At 35.3% G+C, this 24,160-nt stretch overlaps 1 protein-coding gene across 1 annotated transcript in view; it reads left to right on the top strand.

Annotated features, from left to right (window-relative positions):
- The first annotated feature begins 481 nt into the window (after positions 1-481).
- Positions 482-24,160, top strand: part of ncanb (neurocan b) — a 242,756-nt gene continuing 219,077 nt past the window's right edge. The window contains exon 1 of the mRNA XM_056447233.1: positions 482-706. The gene's annotated coding sequence lies outside the window, so the exon portion shown is untranslated. The remainder of the gene's footprint in view (positions 707-24,160) is intronic.

Raw genomic sequence — 24,160 nt, 5'->3', positions numbered from 1 at the left:
TATAACCATACTATACAGTATGATATATTTTAATATAGCATGGGTCAAAAACAGTGTAGAATTTACTATTAATTACAATAGTGTTTTTCATGTGGTTAGCCGTAGCTTGTTTGAAAACACTGTAAAACATAATGCAACTTTTAAAGACCCCCTCTTTACACATTTTGATGCAACTTCCTTTGGAGAGATTCAAATAATTAGTGACTCTATCATTCACTATAATTCGCACCCTCCATACAGAACAATAAATCTGCCCAAGCCAATGACCAAACAAAGGACGGAATCGCTGGAATATTGTGCAAAATATTATCCATCCCCCACCGAAGTCCACAGAGAATTGTCTCGCTATATCCAATCTAACGCACACTCTTTCCTCAGCATCTGCTCGACTCGTGCGGTGAGGTGCTGTGAGGAGGGGGAACCGCTGAGCCTCCGCGCGCGCGCTTTTGTTCAGTGTCTCCTCGCGACCGGTGAAGTGCGCGCTGCTTCGAGCTCCTCTCTGCGCGAGACGCGAGCTGAGGAGAAATACCGTGGTTTCTCAATGATTTCCACGCAGTAAGGAGCGCATTTCTGAGGCTGAACAGATTTTTATCCTCTTGAATGGTTTACCTCAGCGGCTGTTATCACATACTCTGCTGTATATCTGAGGCGACGCGACATTCCTGTGGACTTTTCTGAGGCGACGACGCGCTTTACTTCAGAGAAGGTGAGAACTGGCGATGTTATTGTGCTTAAGTGCTTCATTATTAATGTATAACCTGGTGTAGGGTGTTTTGTGCTCAGGACAGGTTATTTAGAGCCCTCTTACCAAGCGCAGAGGACAGTCAAGGGGACAAAACCAGGAGCTCAACGATATTGAAAGTCCATTTCTGATGCCTGTTGTGATTGACACGTGTATTGTTGTGAAATGTGGCATTTACATAGAGTGGAGTGCTGTTTAATGCCAGAAATCAGGTATTTGTATGGTTCTAATATGGTTTAATCACTTAAATACTTAAATATTAAGTGATTTGGAAAGTACTAGTGCAACACTTTCAAATATCTATTGCTATTAAGTGCTTGAATGTTCATCTCCTGTTTCCCCAGATCCACACAAGTGAGTCATTTTGCGTCCTCTAAAATAACCCCCGACCTGCAAGCTGTCATTCGCAGTAATGCCCTGATGTGAAGTGGTTAAAAGAAATCCCATCAGAAACTAGCGAGTGAGAATTTTGAGATCGAAAGGGAGCCTGCATTGTTATTTCCTCTTCACAGAGTGTCAGCTGGATGCTGTTTAAAGCTGACAAGTGCTGAGCGCTGCCAGTCTTGTGCCCACCCCGTCGACAGCGTGTAGCTGGTGGGAGAGGAAGACAGACCCCAATTTCTCTTGGCATTCTGTCGTGACTGTCTCTGTTGTCTCAGTTCGGTCTGAAGTCCTGAGTCTCTACCTGACGGAGCACTCCAGGTGCTTCTTGCATCAGTCTGCAACAAGTCTTGATGCTGACAAGAGAAAAGTGCAGCCGAGTGACTTGTGAATGTGAAGATGTGTGTTATTTGTCAAAGAGCATCAGAAATAGAAAGTGGTGCGAGTTGTGGCTCCAGGTGCCCTGGGGAAATTTCAGGCAGCTGTTTGCAGCAAATTGGTTACTGTGTGGCAAGGTTCGTAAAGAGCGTTGCCCTCTTCTCTTCTCTTCTCTTCTCTTCTCTTCTCTTCTTTTCTCTTCTCTTCTCTTCTCTTCTCTTCTCTTCTCTTCTCTTCTCTTCTCTAGTCTTATGTAGTCTTCGGTGGTCTTTTGTTTGTTTGTGAACTTATTTTTATTTAAACACCATTTCGCCAGTGTATTTGCTATTTGGCAGTCATTATGGCAGGGGTTTGCATCATTTTTGTGTTGAGAGTTGGTGATTTCCGGTGACACAAGTGATGCGGCAAACTTGGAGCCCAACTTTATGCAAATGAGCCATGCAGTGACTACCAATGAGAGCGTTGGCTATCAGATATTGCAGCATTGCAGAAGTACACGTCACAGCAATTTGATAAGGTCTAGCAATTGGTTTTGGTTGGCGTATGTTGCCAGAGCTAACAAAAAGGGTGATGCCACAATAGAAGCCTTTATGGGGCCTACCATAGACGTAATGATTTTTTATACTGTACAAACTGTATATTGTATCATCCAACCCTAACTCTACACCTAAACCCAACCCTCACAGAAAACAATCTACAATTTTTGTTTTCAAAATACTTTATTCGTTGTGATTTGAGTTGCATGAAGATAAAAAAAAAAAAAATAATAATCCAATCGGGACAATATTGACTGGTATTGCCATACTTCTGGGGACATTTGCTCACCACAACATAAGGAATGCAAGGTACAAAAATATACACACAGGTTTAAACATTAATTTTTTTTTACCTATTGTCAAACTATATATATATATATATATATATATATATATATATATATATATATATATATATATATATATATATATATATATATATATATATATATATATATATATATATTTAATTTTTTTCATCCAATATGAACACTTGTTACTTGGCATTGGCCAGATTTAGGTATTATTTACTTAATTACGCCCAGGGGTGTTTATACCGAAGTTGATATTTAGCTACACCATGTTGGTGTTTCGTATCATCGAATTTTTACGAGGTGGGTCGTTGACCCAATGCTCAACCCCCAACATTGAGGACCAGGACATACACCAGGCCCATTGCCAGTCTAGTGAAAGGGGTGGTTGTTTTTCCTCAAGAAGCAGACCATTTTGCATATATACACCTTATTTTCTATTTAATTATGATATTTAAATACATTTTAAGCACTATTTTTAGCTGAATTAGCTTGTCAGGTGGTCTTCATAACCACACTTTTTTATGTACCAAAAATATTGACTAAAGATTTAGAAAAAAGAAATATGAAAAAAAAGTACAAATTTAGCCTATTGTCATTTATAAGACAAATTAAAAATAACAAACTGGCCAGCACATTTAACTTTCCTCAGTCAGAATTTGACCATTTGAATAAAAAAATAATAATAATGTAGAGCTTTACAAATTTTCTAGCCTCTTGTAAAAAAGTACATTTGAAAATTCATGGATAACAACTATAACCAAAATAGTATTCAAATTATTTTTAATATGGTCCGCTTTTGGTGCTTCACACGTTTTAAAGGTAATTTTTTGTTTGAATAAGGTCCAAGACTTAAAATAAAAGTTACTTGTAAACTGTTTTCTCTATTTAAAAACAATACAGTAAGATGACTTCACTTACATCAGGTTGTATGTTTTAGCACAGCTGGATGTTGGACTCATGAAAAATTATTGCTTGCATTGATCAAAACTGACTAGCTGAAGTCACGACAGCCAACATTACGCTCAGTCTTAAAACCTTTTCGATGGGTTATTTTAACTTATTATGATGGCATGGCAGTCAAGTGAGCTCATGTTTGGGACAAATTCTGATTTTTGTCAGTAAGTGGTTGTCTTTCGAACCACCCAAACCCCCCAGGCTTCAGGCCTGTACACACACACACTACGGATAATGTAGCTTACTCAATTCACCTATAGCACATGGACTGTAGGGGAACCAGAGCACCTGTAAAAAACCCATGTGAAGACATGGAGAACACGCAAACTCTACACAGAAATGCCAACTGACCCAGCTGGGGCTCGAACCAGCAACCCTCTTGCTGTGAGGCGACAACGCTACCCACCGCGCCGCCCCAGAATTAGGTATAAGTGCAATCATATTTTAATTGACCATATCAACATATGGGTGTCTGCAGAGGCTGAGTTTCTAAACTGTCACCCTCGAGCAACCCTTTGCTGGTTGCATCTATATCAGGGTGAACGCTCTGATTCAGCACCTCCAGGTTCAAAGACCCTTTTTTCTAACCCTAGTCCCAGCGGAGCGGAACAGTCTTGCCAAACCAAGCAGCCTTTCATGTGTGCTCCAAACCCTCTGTATATTTCTCCTTGGGGCATCCATTCTGCTCTTTATCTGAGCGGCCTCTTCTTCTCCCTGTATAATCATAAATGCCAGCGGAGCACCTCTGAGCATGTTGTCTCTTGAAGAAAACGTGAAAATTGCCTCAGAGCGCAACCGTTTTGGCGCTGGGTGACTTTTAGAGGGCACTTGATTGATTCTCACATTTTAATAATGCGTGTTTCCGCTCGACTGCGTAGGTTAGTGCCAACAATCGTACGAGGGGGGGATTGTGCTGACAGGTGGAATTGAAATTGTACTTGAATAGCATCCAGACAGCTAAATGCTTTCAAATTCCTGGAGATAATGTCCTTGTCGTAAATTAGCATGCGCTGTGCTTAATGGACCAAGCTTACCAAAATTACAGAGGAAACTCTTGGTAGATGCAATTTAAAGAAACTTATAAGTCATGTTGAAGAGTGCTTTGTCAGTGATGAAAAATTGACAAAGGTCATTTTAAAACAGACCGTTCAACCCCAAATTAACTTTGGTCTCAAGCTGTGGAATCTGCATTTGCATCAGAGCCACTAACAAGCAGGAATCAATCTAACAGTGCGTTCAAATTATGTTAATAATATGATAAAATCATATTTTCAAGTTGAAAGCATATTACAAAGTCATAATAATTACAGCATTATGTCTGTCATGTGTATACAAGAAGTCAATTGAAACACTGAAGTGTAGTGCTTGACTTGCCAATGAACAACACTATCTTTTATATGTGCTGACTTTTGATTATTAACGTTTATTTAAATATGTTTGTATTTTGAGTTTATACTTGCGTTGTACATTGTAAATTCATTCAGTTGTTCATGTCTACATTGTATACATATACTGTACATACAGCACATACATGCATACACAGTGCTCAGCATATATGAGTACACCTCTCACAAATCTATCTTTTAAATTCATATTTTTAATAGAAAGCTATACAATATTATATCTGTGCATATACATTCGATTAGTCAGTACTAAAGCCTAATCTGGAGCGTATCTAACAAAATAACTTACGATAATGGTCCAAAAACTAGTACAACCAAATTTATATGTTATAGAAATATATTAAATACAAATAAAAAAAAAAGAGGAAAAATCAAGAGAAGCAAAAACATTTAAAAGATTTAGTTAAAAGTTTATGGTTTGTAAATTTGTTTAGCAATGTTTTGCTTGAATTTAAATGTATTAGTTTGGTGACTAAAATGTTATTTAAATAAATATATCTGTTTATTAAATCTGGTTTGTTTAAATGCACCAGAGTACATTGTCTATATTCACTGAGAAATGTATAGAAATATTCTTTTTCAAAATGGGGTGTACTCAGTACTTGTTTCGATATTGTTTTTGCATGCTCCCTTCCTTGTTCTTCCTTAACTTTTTAATATTATCATTCTTATTATCATGACTGATTGTTACTAGTCCCCACAATTTTTTTATCCATCTTTTTTTTTTTCATTAATTTACAAGCATTCTTCTCCTATTTCTTAAAATACTATTGATCCGATTTGTTTTTCCAACCCAGGTTCATTCTGAAAATGTACCGCTATTTACATTTCTGGAGAGCACCAAGCTATACATTTCTGGAGAGTGCAAGTATGTCTCAGGAGGTTTTTTTTTTTGTTGCAGTTTTTGTTTTCACAAATCCACCAGAGGCCGCTATGTACACTTTTTGAGTCCTCAAATTTCTCTCACGTGTACCATTCTTGCTTGCTGTTTTCGTGTAAATCCATCAGAGGTCATTGTCGACTGACTGACCAATTGACTGACTGATCGACTGACCAGCCTGACCAGTTTAGTGGCTTAATTCGCATAAATTCGTACGAGTTCAGTCGTAAAAATTGTACGATTTTTAAAATGGAGGCGTGGCACCTAACCCCAACCCTACACTCAACCATCATTGGGTGATATGCAAATCATGCTAAATTTGATCATACAAATTCATACAAATTTGCCACTAAATCAAAAAGTTACGAATTGCCGTGAGATTGCGTTGGACTGATCCACCTTTCTCCTTCCCTAAACCCAACCAATAGTGTTTTCAAAAGCACCGATTGACCCAATTTTCGATTTTCAGAATTAGCCTACACTGAAAAAAATTATTCAAAGAGGATTCCTTGGATTTACTAAATTTTTTTTTGCGTTAAGTGGTTGTAAACAATTTATTTGGACTGAATTTAAACAAACAAATTAAGTTGAACATTATTAAATTTAATTTCTTTGTTTAAATTCAACACAAATAAATTGTTTGCAACAGTTTTGCATGCAACACTTTTTTCAGTGTATGTTGGTTTTTGCTTACTTCTATAGACCTAGACGGATACAAACACGCACTAACAGATAAGTAAACAAAATATTTATAAGTGTTGAATGTTGCCAATCAGTTTATGTTATATGTTTGTATACAAATTGTTTATGTAAAAATGGTCATATCCTCTATCAGTGCAGAAAACGCTTGTGTTATGGATAGTGGTGAATAAATGAATGCTTATGTTTAATTTACAGTTATCAAAATGCAGACACATTTCAGCAGCATGAATGATTCATGATACATGCTATTTTCTTGACTGTCTGGAGGTTTGTTAGACTAGTCAGCTAATCGCCAGCAATAACATATCCTCAACATATAAAGTATTGATATGCCTTTCGAGGATTGTTTTTGGAGGTCTTTATGAACACTGTGAAGCACCAGAGTTTCAGATATTTAATGTAGGAACAGAAAATTCTCTCTAGAAGTTGAACAGATTTCTTGTGGATTTAGACATTATTGAGCAAATGATGTCTTCATTTTTTATTTTTATTTTTTGAGGAGAACCAACCCCTTAGTGGGATAGTTCCTTAATTGGATAGTTTTTTTATGTGATTCTTTATGTGCTTTCAAACCTTTTATGAGTTTTTTTTTTTCTGTTGAACTCAAAAGAAGATATTTTGATGCAAGCTAAAACATGTTACCATTGACTTCCATAAAAAAATCCATAATTTTTCAGTTTTTTTTCCGCCAGTTGGGGCTGTTGGGCCCAAAAAACAGAAATTTACCGTAGAATAACTGATATTAAATTACAGAAATTTACCGTAGAAAACGACCATTAAATTACCGAAATTTAGTGTAGAATAATGGATGTTAAATTACAGAAATTTACCCTAGAATAACGGATGTTAAATAACAGAAATTTACCGTAGAATAATGGCTGTTAAATTACAGAAATTTATCATAGAATAACGGACGTTAAATTACAGAAATTTACCATAGAATAACGGATGTTAAATAACAGAAATTTACCGTAGAATAATGACCATTAAAATACAAAAAATTTTCGTAGAATAACGGACGTTAAATTACAGAAATTTACCATAGAATAACGGATGTTAAATAACAGAAATTTACCGTAGAATAACGGCCATTAAATTACAGAAATTTATTGTAAAATAACGGACGTTAAATTACAGAAATTTACCGTAGAAAACGACCATTAAATTACTGAAATTTAGTGTAGAATAATGGATGTTAAATTACAGAAATTTATCATAGAATAACGGACGTTAAATTACAGAAATTTACCGTAGAATAACGGACGTTAAATTACAGAAATTTACTGTAGAATAACGGATGTTAAATAACAGAAATTTACCGTAGAATAACGGCCATTAAAATACAAAAAATTTTCGTAGAATAACGGACGTTAAATTACAGAAATTTACCATAGAATAACGGCCATTACATTACAGAAATTTATTGTAAAATAATGGACGTTAAATTACAGAAATTTACCATAGAATAACGAATGTTAAATAACAGAAATTTACCGTAGAATAATGGCTGTTAAATTACAGAAATTTACGGTAGAATAACAGCTGTTAAATTACAGAAATTTACCATAGAATAACAAATGTTAAATTACAGAAATTTATCAAAGAATTATGGCCGTTAAATTACAGAAATTTACCGTAGAGTAACGGATGTTAAATTACAGAAATTTGCTGTAGAATAACGGTCATTAAATTACAGAAATTTACGGTAAAATAACAAATGTTAAATTGCAAAAAAAATTACTGTAGAATAACGGACATTAAATTACAGAAATTTCCTTAAATTTAAATTTCTGATGAATTTCTGTATTTAATTTAACATCTGCTTTTTTACGGTAAATTTCAGTAATTTAACATCTGTTATTTTACGTTTAAAAAAATACGGATTATTTTTTCAGTGTAGGGAGAAAAAAAATACTATAGTCAATAGTTAAAGATTTTTACCTTTCTTCAAAATATCTTCTTTTGTGTTCAACAAAGAAAGTCAAACAAGTAAAAGGCAAGTAAATGGTGACCGAATTTCCATTTTTGGGTGATTTATCCCTTTAAGTGAGCTGAGGTGATATTCTGTTTATGTTTGGGGCAAATAGATGCCAGTAAATGTCCTAATTTATGCCCTCATTCATCCAGGTTGGCATTTCATGGTGTGTGTGTGTGCGCACACACCAGCTCTTGATTGACAGCTGACAAGAAAGACTAGCTGTGTCTAATCCCATGAGCCAGAGGAAACAGTTGGCAGCTGCTGTCTCTACTACATGTGTCACCCGCCAATCCACCTTCACCCAAAGTCTGAATATTTATCGGCACCCGTACCTGGAGATACATTATTCAGAATGGGCATTTGCCTCCTTAAACACCATAAATGAATCATGACACCTGCTCTGTTTTTGCTGCTTTGGAAACGGGACCGTAAGAGTTTAACTTCGCAGAGGGAAAAGGAAAGATTAATTTTAATTTCTTTTCAGCCCTAATTCCTTTTTCTGTCTTGAATAGATTCCATTTGGCTCACAGGGCCGCTCAGACAAAAACACACTACCTTGCGGTTTAAAGATTCATTTAGAAAATGTTTTATCGCTTACCCTGTGGGAGAGGTCCAGAAGGAAAAGAAGCCTGATAATTATGCCAGCAATTTGCACAGTGCTACTCGAGGCGCTCGGTCCTTCAATAGCAGCTTTTCTGTCTTGTTCCCTGGTATTTTTATCCTGTGTTTTCAGCACTGGACAGCTCCCAAGCTTTGGCTATTGTGCACACAGCTGCTGGCTGCTAATAAATGAACAACACCAGCAGCATCGCTGGAAATCATATTTGCTCCAAGAAGAAAATGGCCTGTTGGAGTTCTTCCTCTATGCGTTTGCATTCGGGACGACAGCAAAGCTGAGAAAAGACAGATGAGTGGTGGTTCACAGGACAAATAGCCTTGTGGCTCCAGCTGCATTCATCTTAGCCTCACGAGTGCTTGAATTCTCCAAATCCGTCTGCTGAAGAGGTTTGGAATTAGAGAATGCTCACACAGGGGAGCGTTTACACTTCTTCAACTAAAACCTCTAAACTTTGTATGCATTTTGGCCATTCATTTGCTAAATTTTATCATTTTGGCCTGAAAATGTAAAGTTTTAAAAATGAGTTACTGTTTGAACTACAAATATATATATATTTGGTGAACATGTGAATGTCAACAATGGTGAACTACTGGACCATATGTGCACAGATGCATGGGTTTTTATCCAAAATCACCCCCTATACTCTTCAATAGTGCTTTATTAAAGAGAGCAACCATTTCTAGTGGTGTCCGAAACCATCAATCCAGGCTCATTCTGAACCTACCCCTATATACATTTCTGGAGAGTGCCAAATACCTCCCAGGAGGTATGTTTTTTGCAGTTTTTGTTTTCGCGAATCCACCAGAGGTCGCTGTGTATGCTTTTCGAGATCTCAAATTTCTCTTGCAATTGCCATTTGCACATGCTCTTTTCGCGTAAATCCACCAGAGGCCGCTGTCAACGCATTGACTAACTGACTGACCAACCGACCGATTACCCCCACAAACCCCCTCCCCTAAACCCATCCAATAGTGCTTTAAAAAGCACCGATTGACCAGTTCCCTCCCACTTCCCTAAACCCAACCGACTGTGTTTTGTAAAGCAATCCAAAAAAAGAAAAGCGGCAGCCTGATTTTTACCAAGTTTTCAGATTTTACCACATTCTCACCCTGTTATTTACTTTATTTCATTTTTGGCTTTTGTTTTACAAGCTTTCTGGAATCGTTCATCAGTGGAAGCGAACCCTGTCGTCATGGTCAACTCCTCCCTGCGTCCCAAGTTCGCTGACATGCACATGTTCAGAAAAAACAAAACACCAGCAAAGAAACTCGACACAGAGGAACATAAACACCTACTGCCAGCTAGCATTTTGGAAGTGTTATTGCAGAGCAACACAAAGAGTGTGCAGAAGTAAAAATGCACAGCAACCCGCAAGGCAGGCGCAGTGGGTCACGCAGATCACTCGATGCCGAAGTATAAACCAGCCTTCAGCTAATATGTAGCTTAACATTAGACAAAATATAATTTTTTACATTTATTTATTTATTTATTTATTTATTTATTTATTTATTTATTTATTTATTTATTTATTCATTCATTCATTCATTCATTGTTCTGTCATTTATTTTCAGTGCAAAATTATTACTTATGTTTGAATTCCAAAAACCTTTTTTAACTTACTTTTAAGTCCAAGGAGAAATGGACTATTGTTTGTTTTTATTATTATTTTGTGCTGTATTGGTTACTGAGCAGCAATAAATAACACTTTAAAATATAAGGAGTTTTCATGTAAATTTCTAGACTAGTAGTGTTTTGAAATGAATGAATGCATAATAATCGCGATAACCGTGAAACCATGATTATTCCTCAGACTGTAATCGTACAACCAAAATCTATAATCGTTGCATGCCTATATGTTTAACACACATGGGGTGTAGAAAATAGACACAATTTTCCATTTTTGCACATCTGCTCCTTTAAATATGCAAATATCTCCTGCATTTTGAAGATTTGATGCGTGGAAACTCAATCTCTCAAGTGACTTGGTTTATTAATCCTCTTCCCATTCTATTCACCTATGCATTAGAAGCACCTCGGTAATCTTACAACCACCATCTTCGCGTCACGTGGAAACAAAATATAATTAATTTCTTTCAAATCCCCGTATTCCTGTTTGGACCCCCCGTCTTTCTGATGCCATTGTCAGGCTCCATAAATGTAATCTGCGCATGCCATATCGTTCTGTCGAAGATTAGTTTGCTTTGACAATGAGGTTTTCTCCTTGCCAGATATTTCAATATATCATTCATTAACATGGAAATGACTTTTATAGAGGTTCAGATTGTGTCGTTGGGTTCATGTTATCACGTAGTGTAAGGAACAGGTCTTTTTTTCAGTTATTGATTCCCTCTGTTGGATGAGACATATGTTGATGCACGTGAGCACTAATTCGTGTTGTAGACAGTGAATGTAATGGGATAGATTTTTTTGTAGATTTATTGTATTTGAAGAATGTAGATACAGTGCGCTATTCCATAGTTTTTCAGTTTGACCACCCGGACTCTTAAAGAGACAGTATCTTAAAAAGATATTGTTCTTATACACTCAGCGGTCACTTTATTAGGTACACTTTACTAGTACCGGCTTGGACCCCTTTTTGCCTTAAGAACTGGCTTAATCCTTCATGGCATAGATTCAACAAGGTACTGGAAATATTCCAAAGATTTTGGTCCATATTGACATGATCGCATCACGCAGTTGTTGCAGATTTGTCAGCGGCACATCCATGATCTCCCATTCCAGCATATCCCAAAGGTGTTTTAACGGATTTAGATCTGGTGACTGTGGAGACCAATTGAGTGCAGTGAACTCATTGTCATGATTAATAAACCAGTTTGAGATGATTTGTGCTATCATGACATTGCGCATTATCCTACTGGAAGTAGCCATCATCAGAAGATGGGTACACTGTAGTCATGAAGGGATGGACATGGTCAGTAACAATACTCATGTAGGCTGTGGTGTTGACACGATGCTCAATTGGTACTAATGGGCCCAAAGTGTGCCAAGAAAATATCCCCCACACCATTACACCACCACCACCAGCCTAAACCGTTGATACAAGGCAGGATAGATCAATGCTTTCATGTTGTTGACATCAAATTCTGACCCTACCATCTGAATGTCGCAGCAGAAATCAAGACTCTTCTATTGTCTAATTTTGGTGAGCCTGTGTGAATTGTAGCTGACAGGAGTGGCACCCGGTGTGGTCTTTTGCTGCTATAGCCCATCCGTTTCAAGATTAGACGTGTTGTGCATTCAGAAAAAATGTTCTTCTTTATACCTCAGTTGTAATGAGAGGTTATTACTCTCTCTCTCTCTCTCTCAAAAAAAAAAAAAAAATTTTTTTACTAATGCTTTGCTTCTTAGACTTTACACACCTGAAACTTGTCTATAGCACTTGTTCACTGCTGCTCTTATAGTTGTGTAAATTGCTTCCTTGTCCTCATTTGTAAGTCGCTTTGGATAAAAGCGTCTGCTAAATGACTAAATGTAAATGTAAATGTAAATGGAACCAGTCTGGCCATTCTCCTCTGACAACAACATGGCATTTGCACCCACAGAACTGCCGCTCACTGGATATTTTCTCTTTTTCAGACCATTCTCTGTAAACCCTAGTGATGGTTGTACGTGAAAATCCTAGGAGATTGGCAGTTTCTGAAATACTCAGACCAGCCCGTCTGGCACCAACAACCATGCCACGGTGAAAGTCACTTAAATCACCTTTTTCCCCCATTCTGATGCTTAGTTTGAACTGCAGCAAATCGTCTTGAGTTGCTGCCATGTCACTGGCTGATTAGAAATTTGCGTTAGTGAGCAGTTGGACAGGTGGACCTAATAAAGTGGCCGGTGAGTGTATATTATGTAAGTAGAATTTTCATTTTTAAGTGAACTGACCCTTTAAGATGATACACAATATATATATATATATATATATATATATATATATATATATATATATATATATGCGCGGTAGGTAATGCTCATTTGCATGAAAATATTTGCAGCCCAAAACTGGAAACTTTTAAAACGCTTTGTCTGTTGACATCTACTTGTGTCTTTAACAAATGAAAGAAACTCAAACATGTTTGGAACTAGTGGAGGATGAGAAAATGATGACCAATGGTGGAAAGAGTACTGAAAATTCATACTTAGGTAAAAGTACTATTACTTGCCCAAAATTGTAGTGGAAGTAGAGTAAAAGTATCTTTTGTAAATATTACTCAAAGTATGAGTAAAAGTAGCCCTTTCAAAAGTACTCAATAGTAGTGAGTAGTGAGTATTATGCTCTAAAAAGCTGACGCATTTACATGTCATTTGTGGATGTGTATAAACGTAACTTTCTGTAGTGCATTTAGTTATTGGCCAGCAGGCACACAAAGACGTTAATATTAGGTAAGATTTAGGTTGTGATGTCAGGTGACCAAAATTCAATGTCTAGCCAGCGTCTAAGGACAATGTTATTTGATGTACTCAAGAGAAAGCAAAAGTACATATTTTTAAAACTGCTTAGTAAATTACAATTTCTGAGAAAAACTACTCAATTACCCTAAGTTGAGTATTTTGTAATTTGTTACTTTGCACCACTGATGATGACAGAATGAAATTTTCAGGTGCACTGCTACTTTAAGGCTATGCTGAGTTGTAACAGACGATTGCGACGTGGAGTTCGTGTCAAAGTGTCTCTTTTCCTTGTGGAATCGGATCACAGCTGGGATCAGTCGTCCTGGGATCAGTCTGTCCACCTTGACAACCTTGCCAGTATGAAACACACAGAGACACACACATCACTGACCGAAAGCGCAAGTCTAAATTTGCCCAGTGAATCTCAGGTCAGAAGTTCTCACAGAGGTTTCTCTTCACTTCTAGTGGGCTGTAATGCGATTTCCAGTGCCACACTTGAGTGGATTAACACAAAGGGACGGCTTTGTAGGTCTGAAACCACAGCTCGAGTCGCGTATTTAGAGTGTTTGAGAAGCTCATATTGTTCATGAATTTTTTTCCTACAGATGCCATATTGTTGTAGATGAAGTGAAAGATGGTGCTTTGAAGTTGTAATTTCTGCCTAGGATCCTGAAATACATCACAGTTCTTACTGATGTCATCAGATGACTACTGTGAGAGTCTGTACAACACTGTTTTATGTTTTGGTAGGGCGTAGGTCTCATTTTCATGAGGCTTACACTTCTTCATGCTTAAGTGTTTACAAAAAAGTACCTTTTTTGTACAGATAAAAATGTTGTGCAAACTTAATTAGCCATAAATTCCACAAAATATAAAATAGTATGTTTTTTGGTGAGAAATAATCTTGTTTTTGGTACAAATAACTGGACTTGTATACCAGATTCTAAGTGTTTTATGTTCTAAATGTGCTGAGATTGTGAGAAAAGACGATGCATTTTCCACACATTGCTAGTTTTAATTTCACTTTAAAATACAACTGTTTAGCTTGACGTAGATAAAACTAGTTTGTAGGGGTGTGACGAGACGCTTACTCCACAAGACGAGACGAGACACGAGATTGGGTTCACGAGAACGAGACGAGACAAGATTTTTACAGTATTTTTGAGAAATCTTCAATGATGAAATACTGAAAAAAACATCACAAAATGCAAAACTATTTAGGTGCTTTTTTAAAACCAACTTATGTTATTTTACTTCTATTTTAATTAATTTTATATAGCAAAAGACATGCAAACATTGCTAAATATTTGCTAATATATGAATGAAAAATAAAGAAAAATCACAAAATGTAAAACAATTCAGGTGCTTTTGAAAATCAACTTGTAATGAATGTTATTTTACATTTATTTGAATGAATTGTGCCATAAAGGACATGCAAACACTGCTAAATATATAGCTATACACTCGACTGGCTTCTCCCCTGTTTAGTTTCACATTTTTCAACAATCTTTGAACAGTTTCACTTTCATTCAGCAACAGCTTATGTTTTTTTCCACACAGCATAAACGTGTATTCAGTGATGATAATGACGACGACGGGTGTATGCGTCTCCAGGAGTTCACTGTGTATGCATGCACTCTGAGGAGATGTGTGTCTGTGGTCATTTACTGACTTGATGGGTGCAGAGAAGTGTCAAACAGCAGAGTGTGTATGGCTTATCTTGTCGCAAAACGCAGCTAAAAGTCCTACACAACGGTAATAGTTGGATTCAATGCACTTCAATAATGTGACTGAAATAGGAATACTCCACATATCTTAATTCGATTAGTGTTTACAATGATTATGGCTTTAAGCATATCTAAAACGCTATTCCATTGTATGTTATGAGCCATGGTTAATGCGTGTGGCTGCCGCTGTTGTAGCAGCCTATGCTTTTGGACGCGGCAACCCTTGAACTCGAAGAAAAAAAATCGAATACGTCACACTCTTACGCCCCAAACGAGTAATGCGCAGCTCCGAGGCCAGCTTGTCAGGTGTGTTCAAAGCACTTGATGAGCGAATCAAATCCAATCCTGCCTCCAGTCTTCAGTGCTAAATTCACCCTAGCACTCCATCATAACATCACAACTCACTAGACAACTTTTCACCTCCACAAGAAATCTCGTCGCGATTTAGTCTCGTAGTCCCAGATCTAGTCACATCCCTACTAGTTTGTAATGAATTTCACCACAGTTTCACTTTTTTCACTTTTTTAATTTACTTTTTGAATACTTATTATTTGTGTATTTCCCTTGTTTCAAACTCATTTTAAGTAAAAATGTCAACAATTATAATCAAAAATAACTTGTAAATGTCGCTTCATCTTGTGCAACTCAATTTATGTAGATGTACTGCACAAAAAATGAATAAATAAAAAATAGTATGGAAATTTTTCACTCTGTGAGGGAAAACACTTTTTTCTTGACAATTATTCTCACAATTAATTGGCAAATTCATAGTCAGAATTGTGTTTTTTAATAAAAGCAAAGCAGCGACAAATCGACAAAAAGTGGCCATGATGGAAACATGTCAGCCTGCACTTCACTTACATCTGCATTTACACCTAGGTTGTAATAGTTTTAGATTTTGCATTATTTTTAGTTTTATTTCATTTTGACTTTTAGTTTTCAAATTCAGTTCGTTTTATTTAGTTTTTAGAGGTAGATATACTAATATTTATTTATTTATATTATTTCTATATTTGAAATTGCTTCGTTTTAGTTTAGTTTTTATTAGTTTCGGTATTAGTTTTAGTGTTTTTTTTGTAAATTTTTTTTGTAAATATTTGTCAGGTGCAAGATTAAAAATTATCAGGATGAATACTGCATAGGCTAATAAAAAGTCAATCAATGATACTTTTTTTGGAACATACTGTATATTCAGAGGGTACATGAAAACTACCGTCTACCCATCCTCACATTCAAATTCAAAGGCCCACAAGACAGCAGCCCCAAGTACAATATGTGTGCAAGTTTGTGTATAATACTGCTTAACTTACTGGAGACGCAAATCGTTTTAAATGATTCAGTTCAATTTGGTGAATTAGTTCAACCAGTTCACTTAGAAGGTCCGGTTAAAAAAACAATTTGTTCACGATCGCAATCACTAATACAGAAATAAAACTGTACTGGCACAAATGTGTTCAATTAATACTTTTACTTTGCTCGAGTCGTATTTAATGCTGTCACCGTGCTGCTGTCTTGTCCACTTGTTGTTTTTGTCGCAGGAGCAATAGTGAAGACTCAATGGAGGACTGAGTGCTTGATCTGGCCAATGGTAGCAGGATTACTTATAAGATTTACTTTTAAAAGGATTACAGTATGTATTAAATACATTTACAAAGACGAAAACGAAGGACGTTTCTGCTATAATTTGTTAGGTTTATATGTACACAATACAGTTTCAGTTAGTTCTTAATAAAACTCTTGTTTTTATGTTTATTTCAGTTAACCAAAAATGTTTTTAAATTTTAGTTTTCGTTGTCGTTCGTTTTCGTTAACTAGAATAAACTTGATTTGCACTGTAAAAAATGCTGGCTTTCACACAATTCCTTCATGTTGTCCCAACACAAATTGATTAAGTTGGCTTAATTGTTTTTACAAATTTAAGTGGATTGAAAATAAAACAATGAAGCTGTCCCCCAAAAACTAAAAAATTGTGTTGATTGATCATCCGCTTGGATCAACAAAAACGCATGTAAATTCCAAGTGTAAACAGGACCGAAATATAGATAGGTATGACTTATTTTCCATAATGTAAATTCCAGGTGTAAACAGGACCTAATATGGCACGACTTATTTTCCACAAGGTAAAGTATACAGACAAAATACTGAAGGAAGGGAATATGACATATTGATACCAGAGAGACTTTTCCCACCCTTTGAAGTGCACTTCACATTCACTTTTAGTCCCCAACTTCAAAGAACTCACTGTAATACCCTCCCGCATATAATCATAATCTGAAGTATAGCATTTAAGATGCATTTCTTCCCACTTTTCATTCCCTTCACCTTCAAAACGCGTTACCTTTGTCTGGAGGCATTATTCTCATTAGTTAATTCAGAGTGCTCTTCTTTTGGTGCCCTTCAGAGTGTCTTTTGGAGTATGTGTGCCCTACAAATGCTAAATATTGGAAGGAATAGGGTTGGTATCCAGCGCTGATGGGCTCTGTGCCATTTCTGCCCACCTCTGTGTAATTAACCGGCGCTGGAATTTATCTCTGTCTAAGTTTTAATTATCTGGAGCCGATACTCAGAACTCGTTGACTTTTCTTATGGCACCTTTGTCAAGTGTTCTTGACTTTTATTTATTTATTTATTTATTTTTTCATCAATCTGGGCTATTTATAAGTTTAGGAGGTTAAAGTTATGTGTTGATTTGGTTTTTACTTTGGAAATTGTACACATTTTACAAAGAAATGTCAAGTGAAGTGTGAAGTTTAACAAACTAATTTCGAGAAGAGCACGTGATATGATTGATCGTGGCCGGTCCCCCATCCCTAATCATTAGCAAGCCAATCGGATCATTCCAAACTAAACATAAATATCCCATGTAACTTTACTTCCTCATCTTCGTTTTCCCAGAGTACTCCAGTTTCCTCCCACAGTCCAAAAACATGCGACATAAGTGAATTAAACAAATCAATAGGAACAGTATATGAGTTCTTTAGTACTGAGCTTCACGGCATGGGTATGCACCTCTAGGGCTGCTCCTGATAAGGAATAGGCTGAACGAATTTAGGGAGCTCTCGAGAACTATTATGATCTTGTACCCCCCTTACATGCTCATTGACCAGGTGGGAGCCTTGGGCTCAATTATCTCCGAGCTCAGGGTTCTCTTCCGGGACAGCATGCCAAACCTGCTAACATTATCAAGCAATATCTAAGTATGAAGTCTTGAAACATGGTATTTTAAAATAAAAATGTAAAATATAGTGCAGTTAAGTTAGAATCATTTTACATTATGTGTGTTGATCTTTCAGTGATAACCCAATTATGATTTTGGAGAGATGCACTCAAAAAATGAAGTTTGCTGTTTGTTCAAACATCCGATTTAAATTAAGCGGAAACAACTTAATTCTTGAGTTTTTTTAGGACAACTTAATTGTTTTATGCTCAATACCCTTAAATTTGTAAATACTAATAAGTTATTTTAATTTCTTCATGTTGTCCCAACACAAATCGATTGTGTAGAACAAGCATTTTTTTTACAATGTATCAGTATTAAATTAACATAAAATAAGAACTTTGTAATTTAGAGTTAACTACTGTAAACTACTGTACATGTATTGGTATAGACCAGGGGTGCCCAGATTTTTTTATGAAGGGCCAAAAACCAAACTTGATTGAGGGCTGTGGGCCAAAGTTAACTATACCATACTATATTACTTTAAAGTTGCCATTGGTGATTTCCTAATATTTAAAAATAGCTGGAAAACATTTCTTTAAATCAGGGGTCTCAAACTGCCAGCCCGCGGGCCATTTGCGGCCCCCTCCCCCTCCCTCCGGTCCGCAACTGACATCAAATATAACGAAATTTGGCCCCCCCAAAACATATATTTTTGAATCACCAGGCTCGTTTGAGGTGCGCCTCGCCTTGACTGCACTGTAGACGAGAGCAGGCGTGTGCAGTAAGAGGAGGGCTCAAAAAATACATCAGAAGTCGGACACTTCCTGAATCTTGCTGTTTTGCCGCCTGGAAACGTCAGCAGGGGCGGAGATCGCGTTCACATTTTTTTATCACATACGAATGACCTCATGAAAAAATCAGCCTGATCTCATGAGAAAACGTATTTTACGTTTTGTCAGTTTAGTGGCTAATTTGTACGAATTCGTACGAGTTCAGTCGTACGAAATTGTACGATTTTAAAAAGGAGGCGTGGCATCTAACCCCACCCCTAAACCCAACCATCATTGGGGGATGAGCAAATCGTACTAAATTGTATGAATTAGATTGTACGAAATCGTACGAATTAGCCACTTAATCAAAAAGTTACGAATTGCCGTAATATTGTGTTGGAAAAAATACTATGGTAATTTATATAAATATTATTGTGTTTAAAAATATAACATGTTTTTTCAGTACTGGGTTATGTTTATAGTTGTTGTGATACCAGAGCAACTATAGAATTTAAATAGGCTATTTTTATAATATGGTTCAAAAACACTACAGTATTCCTATAAATTACTATAGTATTTTTTAATGTGGGAGTGGATGCAATTGAAATATCACTGTTTTTACAAAAAAAGATGGTCACAATCACAGAAGATGAACAGCTCATTACTTAGCTAAAGGGTGTATTTAAAATATAAATCTGTATATTCAACAAATGTTAAAAGAATGACCAAATAAACAGCTTATACAGCAAGAAAGGTACAAGAAATCTCAGTTGGCTACATTATAAATAATTTTTTCTTTCTTCGTTAAATTTGAAATGGCGATCTCTGTCATAGGCCTGTTTTTCTCCCTCAGTTCTCAAATGTGATGAAAGGCCAAATCATAGGTTACCATGGGCCATACCCAAGGGCCCTAGTTTGGGCATCTCTGGTATCGGCACAATTTGCACTTGAGTTCCTTTAAAACTTCAATTACAACAAATAAAACATTTGTAAAAAACCTATATTTTAATGTAAAATGTAACAATTTTCATTATTATATCATTTTAATTGGTAGTAATTAATTAATTAATTAATTAATTAATTAATTTGTTAATTAATTAAAGCAATTATAAAAAATAATCACTTAGTATATTGTTATTTTTGTTAACTAAAGCTTAAGTTCACCTTTACATAGTTTATTTTTTTACATAAACTAAAACATATACAGTTGAAGTCATAGTTATTAGCCCCCCTGAATTATTAGCCCCTCTGTTTATTTTTTCCCCCAATTTCTGTTTAACGGAGAGATTTTTTCAACACATTTCTAAACATAATAGATTTAATAACTCATTTCTAATAACTGATTTATTTTATCTTTGCCATGATGACAGTAAATAATATTTGACTAGATATTTTTCAAGACACTTCTATACAGCTTAAAGTGACATTTAAAGGCTTAACTAGGTTAATTAGGTTAACTAGGGAGGTTAGGATAATTAGGCAAGTTATTGTATAATGATGGTTTGTTCTGTAGATTATAAAAAAATATATAGCCTAAAGGTGCTAATAGTTTTGACCTTAATGTTTTTTTTTTATTTAACTTTAATTCAATCCAAAATAAAACAAATAAGACTTTCTCCAGTAGAAAAAATATTATCAGACTTACTGTGAAAATCTTTATGCTCTGTTAAACATATTTTGGGAAATATTTAAAAAAGAAAGGGAAAGGGGGTGCTAATAATTCTTACTTCAACTGGATATTATGTTTAGAATTGTTTAAATGTGATCATAAAATACACTGAAAAAAAATGATGTCTGCAAAACTGTTTCAAATAATTCATTTGGGTTGAATTTAAACAAACAAATTGAATTAAGTAATGTTCAACTTAATTTGTTTGTTTAAATTTAACCATAATAAATAGTTTACAACCACATAACTTAAAAAAAATGTGTCCAAAGAAACATCTTTGAATAATTGTTTTCAGTGTATTACCTGAAATATAAAGTACCTGAAGTATTAAATATACAAAACATAAAACTCAAATGAAATAAAAAATAAAGCTAAATATTAAAAGGATGAAAGCACATAAAAACACTGCCTTGAGAGGGTGTACAGTTTCAAAACGCATTCATTCATCTGAAAGAATGTGTATAATCTTCACAAAATTTGCTCTAAAAGTCCTGTTTCATAAAAGAACTTTTCATGGCACTTGGATCACAGAAATGATAGAAAATTACCCTTTATTCTACCCGGGAGCCTTTTTTATTTCCCTACATTTGTCAAAAACACCGGCGGCCCTCCTGCGGTTTTGCCCTTTGATTAAAAGTGTGAGTTTCCGTCTAAATTCCACCTCGTTTTCAATGACCTTCATTGTTCTGACAAGAAAAGATCAAAACGGGTCAGACCTTTCCTTAGCTTTTTTTATTCCTAACATGAAGCAAAAGAAAGGAGATTGATGAAGGTGTAATTTGTGTATGTCGTTTTTTGCACAAAAATCTCCGTCAATCAATATTCATGAATAATATCAAAGCCAAAACCAGGGCAGAGCCACACATGGTGTTAAACTGAAGCACGTAATGAAATGAACATTTAAATGGCGATTTCATATTACTCAATAACTCTCAGGGCTTTTTGGAGAAGTGTTCAGGGTTAAACACAAATTAAACTCAATCAGAAGCAAAAATCATGCACTTGAGAAACCTTTATTGTAGGATTTAAAAGAATAGATGTGAAGCTTATCATTGCATTAGTGCACTTACACTTTTATATATGGTATTTTAAGTGTTATTTGAGCTTGACATTTGACATTAATAGTCGTTTTATGGTTTACATCATTGTCATGACAAAATTAAGATATGATTGTGTTTCTTAATTAAAAGTAATTAAAAGTTTGAATTAGTTTTTATAATTTTCTTTTACAGTTGTTTAAAAAAAAAAATAAATAAAAAAATAAATTATATATATAAAAATTATATATATATATATATATATATATATATATATATATATATATATATATATATATGTATGTATATATATATATATATATATATATGTATGTATATATATATAATTTTTAGTTTTAGATAATTTAGTAATGTAATTTTGTTCAAATATTACATTTAATGTATTTTGTTTTATTTTATTTCAGATAATCTTTATTTTGTTGTAAGTTAATCTGGGTACAAGATTGAAATATTGGATATACAGTTGAAGTCAGAATTATTAGCCCCCTTTAGATTTTTTTCTTTTCTTTTTAAATTTTTTCCCAAATTATGTTTAACAGAGCAAGGAAATTTTCACAGTATGACTAATAATATTTTTTCCTGCGGAGAAAGTCTTATTTGTTTTATTTCGGCTAGAATAAAAGTAGTTTTAAAATTTTTAAACCATTTTAAGGTCAAAATTATTAGCCCCTTTAAGCTATATATTTTTTCGATTGTCTACAAACCATCATTATACAATAACTTGCCTAATTACCCTATCCTGCCTAGTTAACGTAATTAACCTAGTTAAGCCTTTAAATGTCACTTTAAGCTGTATAGAAGTGTCTTGAATAATATCTAGTCAAATATTATTTACTGTCATCATGGCAAAGATAAAATAAATCAGTTATTAGAAATGAGTTATTAAAACTATTATGTTTAGAAATGTGTTGAAAAAATCTTCTCTTCGTTAAACAGAAATTGGGGAAAAAAATAAACAGGTGGGCTAAAAATTCTGGCTTCAACTGTAAATTTACAAAGAATATAGCGTTCAGAAATTACCATTTACTTTAAGTGAAAAAATTAGCCTCCTGTTTTGATTTTTAAATACCTTATTAACTGTAGCTGGTCTTAAATTTGAACACGTTTCTTCAGCAATTACTTAGGAAAATGTAAATGTGTCAGAGGACCACAAAAAGTGACGGCTATATCCATCACAAATATCCATTTGTGACACAGATTTAGTGTAAGTTGTCCATTTCTGCTATCATTAACGAAACTGCAAAGTGAATATCCTGCCTGATTGCACGAGGAAACGTAACTACTTTTGGTTTTGTCAGTTTAGTGGCTAATTCATATGAATTAATTAAGTCAAATGTTAGTTAAAATATAGCTTGATCGACAGGATGATGTCTGTAGAGACAGGATGAAAGTAGAGATACTGTGCATGTTGCACTAGTAGTGCATATTGTGCTCCAAAATCTCTATATATTCAGCATTAACGATGCCATCACAAAAGTGCAAGTTACCTTTGCCAAGGGAACTTGACCATGACAGACCCTGGCTTTTGTACTTGTTGCTGGTAACAGTCAATCCTTTTCTTCTTTGGTCCAGAGCCTACGGAGTTCATTTCTCCCAAAAAATGCCTGAAAAACTGATTCATCTGACCACAGTACACATTTCCACTGCCATCCCAGAAGCCTCAGAGCCAAGAGAAGTCGACAGCGCTTCTGGACACTGTCAACATAGGGCTTCCTTTTGGCACAGTACAGTTTTAACTGGCATTTGTGTATGTAACTACGTATTGTGGTACTTGACAAAATTGTCCTGAGCCCATGTGGTGATATCGCTTATAGATGAATGACGATTATTGATGTAGTGCCGCCTGAGGGATTGGAGATTTACGGTAGTTCAGCTTATGGCCCATTTCCCCTGAGTGGCACGGTTTGGAACGGTATGCTTTTATGGCCGTACCACTTTTTGGGTACCCTTTGCAAATAGTACCTAGCACGACAAAAGGGTACCAAAAGGCGGAGCTAGACTTGTGTACGCTTCTATATTTGAAATAACGAACTACTTAAGCTGATTATAAAGTGCGCATGATTATTGAAACTCTTCTTACATCTGATCCTTTCAGAAACGCACAAACGCGAGAGTAAAGCGCAAAAAAAAAACATTGGCAAAGCCGGTAATAACAAAGGAGAAAAAGATTCTTTCACCAACCCAAACCATGAACAAACTGCCATGTTTAACTATTATCATCGCCTATTGGACTATTATGCACTCGGAATGACGGAATTACTTTCTAACAGAGGTTACATGTGCTGGCGAAGATTAAAGATACAGATGAGAGGTTTGCTCTGACTGTGGGTTATATGTTGCGTGTTGTTTTTGAACCCAAATAAGGACTAAATATATGTTGTGTGTAGTTTATCTGTAATTGGTAACAAAACGGAGACTGTAATGGGCTGTATGTGTTCATAAATGTTGCATTTATTTATATATTTTATATAAATGTAGACGTTAC

Source organism: Danio aesculapii, chromosome 22 (assembly GCF_903798145.1).
Source record: "Danio aesculapii chromosome 22, fDanAes4.1, whole genome shotgun sequence".
In the NCBI taxonomy this organism is placed as follows: Eukaryota; Metazoa; Chordata; class Actinopteri; order Cypriniformes; family Danionidae; genus Danio; species Danio aesculapii.
This window is presented reverse-complemented; position numbering and strand designations above follow the sequence as displayed.